This window comes from Chionomys nivalis, chromosome 15 (genome assembly GCF_950005125.1).
Source record: "Chionomys nivalis chromosome 15, mChiNiv1.1, whole genome shotgun sequence".
Lineage (NCBI taxonomy): Eukaryota > Metazoa > Chordata > Mammalia > Rodentia > Cricetidae > Chionomys > Chionomys nivalis.
In genome coordinates this window covers 16,824,681-16,833,755 of record NC_080100.1, presented here as the reverse complement: position 1 = coordinate 16,833,755, position 9,075 = coordinate 16,824,681, and the positions used below count along the sequence as shown (strand labels likewise).

General features: G+C 34.4%; 1 pseudogene; it reads right to left on the bottom strand.

The window, feature by feature from the left end:
• Positions 1-5,239: 5,239 nt before the first annotated feature.
• On the bottom strand, positions 5,240-6,707 carry LOC130887641 (splicing factor 3A subunit 3-like; annotated as a pseudogene).
• Positions 6,708-9,075: the final 2,368 nt, after the last annotated feature.

Here is a 9,075-nt window from a genome sequence, read left to right as displayed (position 1 = left end):
AATATTCCTTGATTCAATAATCATCTATGCAGGTGCTCAAAGTGTGATCATTAATATATGAGTTAGAAATAAAAATATATAATTTTAGTGTTTTTAAGACTTATACAGGTATACAGTTAAATACTTTTATATTTTACACTCTACACATATTATATGTGTGTTATATGGATGTTCTATACAGACATATACATACATACATACATACATAGATGTGGATATTATATATATGCATATGTTTATACCATATATGTGTGTATGTATGTATCTGTGTATATAACATCAATTCCCCATTTGACCCTATCCAGGTTTTTCATATCCCCAACAGTTCCTACACTAACTACCTGTAATTTTATCATAGCTCATCAAATCTGACTGTCTTAGCTAAGTATGGTTGTATATACCTCTGGTTCCAGCACTTATGAGACAGGAAAACAAATATAATGATAACTTTGACGTTACTTTGGTATACAAAGTTAGCTCTAGCCTAGTTAGGAATATGTAGTAAGATCACCTTTCAAACGTGTTTGCAATCAATGTACCAAGAACTTACATGGCTTATACAAAAACAGAATATTTGTTCATATTATCTGATTATTTAAGGAATAATGGCTAAACAGCCAAGTATTAATGTTTAGGCATACTATCATAATGTTACCATTCATTTTCCTTACCTACAATTTTGAACCAATTTTAACTAAATACCTTTATAACAACACATAGACATTTATATTTCAATTCTTGAAAAATTACAAATCAGCCAAACATTTCTGAGCATCAAGGTCTAGGAGCAGCGATTTGCCATTATGAATAGAGGGCCCATGTGAGGCTCTATTTAAAATACTGCATCATTGAACAGAATAGCTGGTGTTCACTATTGCTTCATAAACAGACAATATAATGACTAAAGTGTTAGGTTTTTAACTTAAAAGTCAATTACATAACATCACCATGAATATGTAACTTTGAAAGCACTGAATAAAGGAAGAGTTTATTGGAGTGAAAAATAAAAGTGTATTTAAAAGCATCTTATATTATGTACTTACATTTTTCTATATTTGTATGTATCACATCATATTTTTATATATTAATTTAAAAAGTTCAAACAACTCAGTAGACAATAAAGTTAATATTGGGATAGGTATGTATTATTATTAAGAACTAATTACACTTAATACTGAAATTTGTGCTTAATTAGTGACCTTTTTAAAAATATTTACCTTTTCTTAAATTAATTAATTTATTTATTTACTTATTTATTTATTATGTATACAATATTCTGTCTGTGTGTATGCCTGCAGGCCAGAAGAGGGCACCAGACCCCATTACAGATGGTTGTGAGCCACCATGTGGTTGCTGGGAATTGAACTCAGGACCTTTGGAAGAGCAGGCAATGCTCTTAACCTCTGAGCCATCTCTCCAGCCCCCCAAAATATTTACCTTTAAGACAGTAAATAATATAAAAACAAAAATTCATGTATTAACAAAAAGTGTGAATAAAGAATAAAAACATCTTTTAACAGAGAGAAAATGGGAAATAAGTACAGATGTAGAGAAAGAACTAAAGGCTTAAGAATATTTCTTTTAGTAAAGAATCATATATGTTTAAAATATGTTTGAAACTATCTTTAATCTGGACAAAAATTAAGTAATGGAGATCATACAATCTTCAAATAACATTTTAAGGTGACTTGAGTACCAAACATTGAATGCAGATATATTTATCTCCCTATTGAAATTATTACGTTTACCATTTCTACAACTTGAGTGGAACTGCAAGTAATATATGCATAGTTAGCATCAAAAGTACCTAGTAAAAATATCCCGCAGATGATCCAAAATTCAATAGCTTGATGATGCGTTTGCCATTTGCTGTTCTTGAAATCAGAAGTGTCAACAGAGCTAAGTCAAATTATTACCATGGCTGAAATTGTTTTGTAAATTCTAGGAAAGAATACTGCTTTTTTAAGTTTAAAAGTTTTATTTAGAGATTTCCTATATTCTTGGTTCTTGAAGTTTTTTATTTTTTAAGTAATTAGTTACAACTGAATATTCCACAACTTATCCCTTTTTCTGGTCCCTATTTTACTTCCCAATGTTTAAAAATGCGTAAGGTGTTTCCAACTGTAATCTCCTTAAAATTTAAATACCATATACCTATCTATGTATTATTGGATTTATAATATGAACAAAATATTCAAAACAATTTCTATAATTATTGAAGTATTCAGTTGTAGGTAAAAGAAGCTTGGATCTGTAAATTTTCTTTTTTGTTGTTGGTAGTGTCAACTGATGAAGCTATTTACTAAAAAAATCAGAACTCTGATACTATGATTAGTATCATAGTAGTTGAGAAAGTTAAGTTTATTTGTTGTTGTATGAAATTAGTTACCATATTTTTAAAAATTATTTATGAAGATGGACATTTGGAAAAGCAGAACACACTAATTACAAAATATTTGTACCTAAAATAAATTATTACATGATTACTGAGTGAGATGTGTGATATATCATGTGAATAGAAGCTTGAAAGCATTCAATGTAGTAATTATTGTATTTAAGCCAAAATAAATGAACTATACAACTGATAAAGGTAAGTCAACTTACTGAATTACAGGAATACTTTTAAGCTTTGTTGTTGTTATTGATTTTGGATTATGTCACACAATTTTAGGTGAAAGACAAACTAATTATTCCTTTAAAAGAAGAAAGTATAATTCTGAAAGGATGATTTTGAGGAAATATTTCACAAAAGTATGTTTTATTGCTAAATCCATTCTTCTCTTACTTTTTAATTTTTACACAAAAATCTCTGGGGATTTAGTATTCTACATGGCTACCTACTTAAGTATTTAATTAAACTTTATTGTGTGTATGTTTTTATCTCAAATAAAGTTTGGAGTTTTATAAAGCTTTGGGCAGGGAGTTTCTAATGGAATCTATATTAATCATCTTTTTTTTCATTATTCATCAGTTTATTAATTGTGATAAAGCATTTTCATGTAACAATTATCTTTTCAGGCATGAAGAAATTTGTACTGGAGAGGAACTCTCTCAGGATATTCAGTGTGATAAAGTCTTTACGTGTCACAGTTTTCTTGGAATGCAGAAGAGAAGACATGCTGAAGAAAAACCCTATGAATGTATGAATGTACTCAATGTGGTAAAGGCTTTGCTAATCACACTTATCTTAAAATACATAAAAGAACACATACTGGAGAGAAACCCTACAAATGTAATCAGTGTGGTAAAGCATTTGCACAACAAAGTCATCTCCGAGTACATAAAAGAAAACATAGTGGAGAGAAACCCTATAAATGCAATCATTGTGGTAAAGCCTTTGCATATTACAGTAGTCTCCAAGCACATGAAAGAACACATACTGGAGAGAAACCCTACAAATGTAATCAATGTAATAAAGCCTTTGCTCAATACAATAGTCTTCAATACCATAAAAGAATACATACTAAAGAGAACCCCTACAAATGTTATCACTGTGGTAAAGCATTTGCACAGCACATTTGTCTTCATTACCATAAAAGAACACATACATTAATAAGGTTTCTCTCCAGAATGTGTTCTTTTATGCTGTTGAAGACTACTGTATTGTGCAAAGGCTTTATCACATTGATTGCATTTGTGGGGTTTCTCACTAGTATATATTAATCATCTTACCATGATTTCCAGATTCTAGACCATATATGTATGAAGTTTGGTTGTGTTAGGTGAGGTAGTAAATATTTATGTTACACTCTGTGCTGCAGGAACTCAGATCTCATATTATGCCATAAAAGAAGAATAGAAAAATACACCAATAGAATATTTTTGTTATATTCAAATAAAAATATGTAAATGCAATCCTGCTTGAGAATATATTTTGCCCAAAGCTAAATTTAGTGAAGAACTATTCTAAGACAATGAAAACATTATAACACACACACACACGACTCTTATTACCTTGTTTGTATATTGATACATATTGACTTGATAATTATTTTTTGTTTTATATTTTATTATTTTAGAAGTAAATTCTATGAGCACATGCTAATATTCTATAAAATTATCATGATAAATCTAAAATATTTACAAATTAGGTAAATAAAATTATGACTAATAACCAAAGTGTCCACAAAGAAATGCATTTTTAAGTATATTATTGATATTTCTTATACACAAAACTTTTATACAATAATTTTGCTTGGCATCTTTCTGGATCCATTACATGAATTTCAACAATTTATGATATAGTTCTTATTTTGTACAACTTCCCCAATTTTCTCATGTCAGTCCAGTTATATTTGGGTATGTTTAAAAATGATGTATGATGCAATTATACTGAAATTCATTAAAAGTAAATATTGATATTTACATCTAGCTATCTGTTGCAAATATGTTTATAAAAAGAATATAAATTCTTATAAACTGATAGCATTTATTGATCAATTTATGTTTATTTTGATAAATCTTTTGATATTTCATGCCGCAGAGGCAATTCTAATATTTTATGTGTGTATTCCCAAGATCATATACAAGCTTTGTCAACTTGCAAACTTGTAAATATTATTTTTCTTTTAACAGTTTTGTGCGTTGAAGCCAATTTGTACCAAGAAGGACTAACTTTTATGGTTTCATTTTGTAGTTTTATTTTATTTCTTCAGGACCTAGGACAACTACTAAATTATATATGGCATGAAATAAAACTTTATTAGAGGAAACAATGACCAACTATGTCAAAAGCATTATAATAACTGCTGTATATAAAAAATTCATTGTATAATATCCAAACTCATATTGCCTAGAACGTATTTCTGCTACTCTATAAATTAGAAAATCATACAGTCACTTTCACGAGCAAAATACACAATTAGAAGCAGCACAGTTTAATAAGGAGATTAAAATGCTTTAAAGAACATTCTTCATTTGTAACGACAATAATCCTTAAGAGAAAATTATAAAAATGTATAAAAGATACCACTAAAGTTACTATAAAATCCCAAATCTTTATTATTTACTGGATTAATTTTTATAGTGGATGGGAAAGAGGCATTTTCTCTTCTTTTTTTATTTTTCCACAGATCTTTTTTGAAGATAAAGCACATCACAATTCTGCAGTCTCTCAGCATATATTGTTCTACAAGATGCACACTAGATTGAAGACTACATAGCAAAAAAGTCTTTAAGAACATTTGGTTGGGAAGAAAAGCAAAAGCGGATCTGAAGGAAGACGGTGCATAGCCGACCGCTAGAGCAGTCCTTGCCTTTTCAGATCGTCATGTTTTCTTTTTCGTATTATTTCTACGGGAGTCCTCATTCTCTTTGTTGGTGTTGGGCTGGCCATCGTTCTGAAGCCTTCCGCAGTGGTAGCTTGGCCCACAAAGAGACAGCTTCTTCAATCTATGTTACATTTGCGAAGTGGGCAGTGTTTGGCATGTCCAAACACTTCATGCCAAGAGCATGCCATTATTCAGCAAAATGCCTCTGGAATTTTTCAGTTCATGGTAGGTGTGGTTTCCACAAATCTCACAGCAGTAGTTGATATTCAGGCCACAAGGCTTATACAGCTCGTAGAAGGTGGGTTTGCCATCCCAGTCCAGGGGCAGGTTTTTGTGATTGTAAGTGACCTCATTCTCTTTGCCTTCACTTTCGGTCTCATCTGCTCTTCCTTCTCTTCTCGCTTTTCTCCTTTTCTGGCTTGCTTGTTATGTTACATTTTCATGAGTGAACTGTTGCTGTTCCCCCAGAATCTCCACATGTTCATAAATCGAGCTTCCAGGAAAGCAGTATCTTTCTTCATCTCGTTGTGTCTTCATACCCTTTAATTTGGGATTTAAGTAAATAGAGACGTGTTGAGTGCCTCCAAGAACTTTCCTTTGGTGTTGAATAGCCTCTGAACTCGCTCTTCTAGGGCCCAGCCACATTTCAGGCCTAAAACAAACGGTACAGATTTTATCCTCTTCAGACCCAGGGACACTAACTCCTTCTAGGAGGAGAATGCAGAGAGGTCAAGATGGGCTCCAGCATGGGTCAGGGCACTACTTTTTTCTTTCTAGCATTCAGGAAAGCTACCTTTATCCCCTTCTTAAAGTCGGTCTGACTCTTCCCCAAGAGCTCCTACTGACCCTAAATGGGCTTCACACTGTGTAATCCTGAAGGCATTGCCACAATGTTTACAGGTATCTCTATACTCTGCATTCTTTCTTTAGCATTGTCAAATAGTTGGTCAAGGAAAAACAGATATATAATCCAGCTTCTCAGAAGCATTCAGGTTAATTTACGTAAAGTAGCAGTCATGGAGATCAAGGTAGCGATCATATCCTTTTTCGTCTGTGACCTCCACCAAGTGCCTCTTCCTTTGGATTCCCTCAGGTCTTCAGGAGCTCCTCCAGTTCTGCCCACCTTAGCATACAGAACCCATTTGGGTGCTTCTGATGAAATTCCTTTATCTGCTTGAGTCTATTATATAATTCCGCAAACTCAATGGGTCCTGAAATAGCACGGAGTTCTTCCTTTTGCAGTACATCTTTATCATCATACAAATCCCTGAGGTTCCCACTGACCTCCGTATCTATCCTGCATGCCCTATTGCTATGGTCAGGATTGATTTGGTCCCAGAGCATGGGCTTCTTTGTGAACACCTCTTTGGCCATGGCATCCATGAGCCGTTCCTATTCTTCACAAGTGAGGTGTTGCTGCTCCAGAATTGTTTCCATTTTCTGTTATCTACGGGGCTTCAATGTAACTGTTTATGGAAATAGAAAATGACACAATCTCATAGGAAGACTGAAAAGCTGATTCTCAAAAACTTCACAGTCTCTTCTCACACGATCCAGTAATCACACACCTGTGTATTATCCAAAAGAATTGAAAGCATATGTCCATACTTGCCCTTTATAGGAATGTTTAAAACACTCATTAACATCAAGATGTTTTTCAATAATCAAGTGTGAAATTGGACCATAGCACAGGTATAGACCAAATCAATATTCAGCAATAAAAATATATGAACGATCATACCACAAAACAGAAGAATAATGAATTCATAGTATTAAGTGAAAGAAAAGTAGCCTGGAAAACTGAAATATTCTGTTCTTTCAAGTTTATGGCTTTCAGGATGAGGTAAAATAACAGACACAGAAAAAATAAAAATGAAAAGCACTGGTTTTCAGACTTTTGGGTACAGAGTGGAGCAATAAATTGACACAACACAGAAAAACTTTGGTGGAGTTAAAATGTTTGCATGAGATTTGATTGATGGGTAAAGGACACTGTTCACTAAGGCAAAGCCATGAAGCATGAAGTGAATATAGATAAAAGCATGGGATTCAGCTAATAATAGGGTGTCATTAATGCTTCCTTACTTGCTACAAATGAAGGGATCCAGCATAATACCTGAAGCTAGAACAAAGTGAGAGCAATGGGAAAATTACATGGAAGAGCCCTCAGTCATCTTCCTACATATTTAAATAGTTTATGACATAAAAATGAATATTCAAGAGGAATTTAGACAGATTAAACATATATTTTCACTATGGTTAAATATTAAAATGACTATTTTCATTTGAAAACTATTTCCATAAAAGAGAATTTTGACTATATTTCTATTATAATGTAAAAGATTAGGCATTTATATTAGTCAGTTTGTCTTCTGGAATAATTAGTATACTTTCTTTCTGTATATATTATTTTCCTTATACAAAAGTCTGAAATATGTAGTTTTTGAAATTAAGCATAAATAAGTAGATACTGAGAGACATTTCCAGAGAAGAATACATTACACCACTAGAGAAGTATATATAAAATAAAACACTCTATTCTTTTTTTTATTCTTTTTTAATTAAAATTTCCACCTTCTCCCTGTTTCCCATTTCCCTCCCCTCCTCCCAAATATTGCCCCCTCCCCCCAATCCCCTCCCCCATCCCCACTCCTCTTCTCCTCCCCCCACACCATTCCCCCTCCCTCTCGATACTGAAGAGCAGTCCAAATTCCCTGCCCTGCGGGAAGACGAAGGTCTTCTATCTATGTCCAGGAAGGTGAGCGTCTAAACAGGCTAAGCACCCACAAAGCCAGTTCATGTATTAGGATCGAAACCTAGTGCCATTGTCCTTGGCATCTCATCAGCCTTCATTGTCCGCCATGCTCAGAGAGTCCAGTTTCAACCCATGCTTATTCAGACCCAGACCAGCTGGCCTTGGTGGGCTCACAATAAATCAGTTCCACTGTCATAGTGGGTGGGTGCATCCCTCGTGGTCCTGGTTTCCTTGCTCATGTTCTCCCTCCTTCTGCTCCTCATTTGGACCTTAAGAGCTCAGACCGTTGCTCCAAACTGAGACTCTGTCTCTACCTCGATCCATCGCCAGATGAAGGTTCTAAGGTGATATGCAAGATATTCATCAGTATAGGATAGGGTCATTTCAGGTTCCCTCTCCTCAGTTGCCCAAGGTACCAGCTGGGGACATCTCCCTGGACACCTGCTAACCCCTCTAGAGTCAAGTTTCTTGCCAACCCTAAGATGGCTCTCTTAGTTAGGATATATACTTCACTGCTCCCGTATCAATCCTTCCTATATCCCAACCATCCTAATCCCCCGAGCTCCTCCCATCCTCCCCTTCTCATGTTTCTCATCCCATTTCCCCTTTGCCCCATGCCACCTCACCCGCAAGTTCCCAGTTTTTGCCCTGCAATCTTGTCTACATCCCCTCTCCAGGCGGATGACTATATGATTTTCTTTGGGTTCACTTTCTTATTTAGCTTCTCTAGGATCACAAATTATATGCTCAATGTCCTTTATTTATGGCTAGAAACCGATTATGAGTGAGTACATCCCATGTTCCTCTTTTTGGGTCTGGGGTACCTCACTCAGGATAGTGTTTTCTATTTCCATCCATTTGCACGCAAAATTCGAGAAGTCATTGTTTTTTACCGCTGAGTAGTATTCTTTTTTTTTTTATTCTTTTTTAATTAAAATTTCCAACTGCTCCCCGTTTCCCATTTCCCTCCCCTCCTCCCACACATTGCCCCCTCCCCCCACTCCCCTCCCCCATCCCCACTCCTCTTCTCCTCCCCCCAGTCCATTCCCC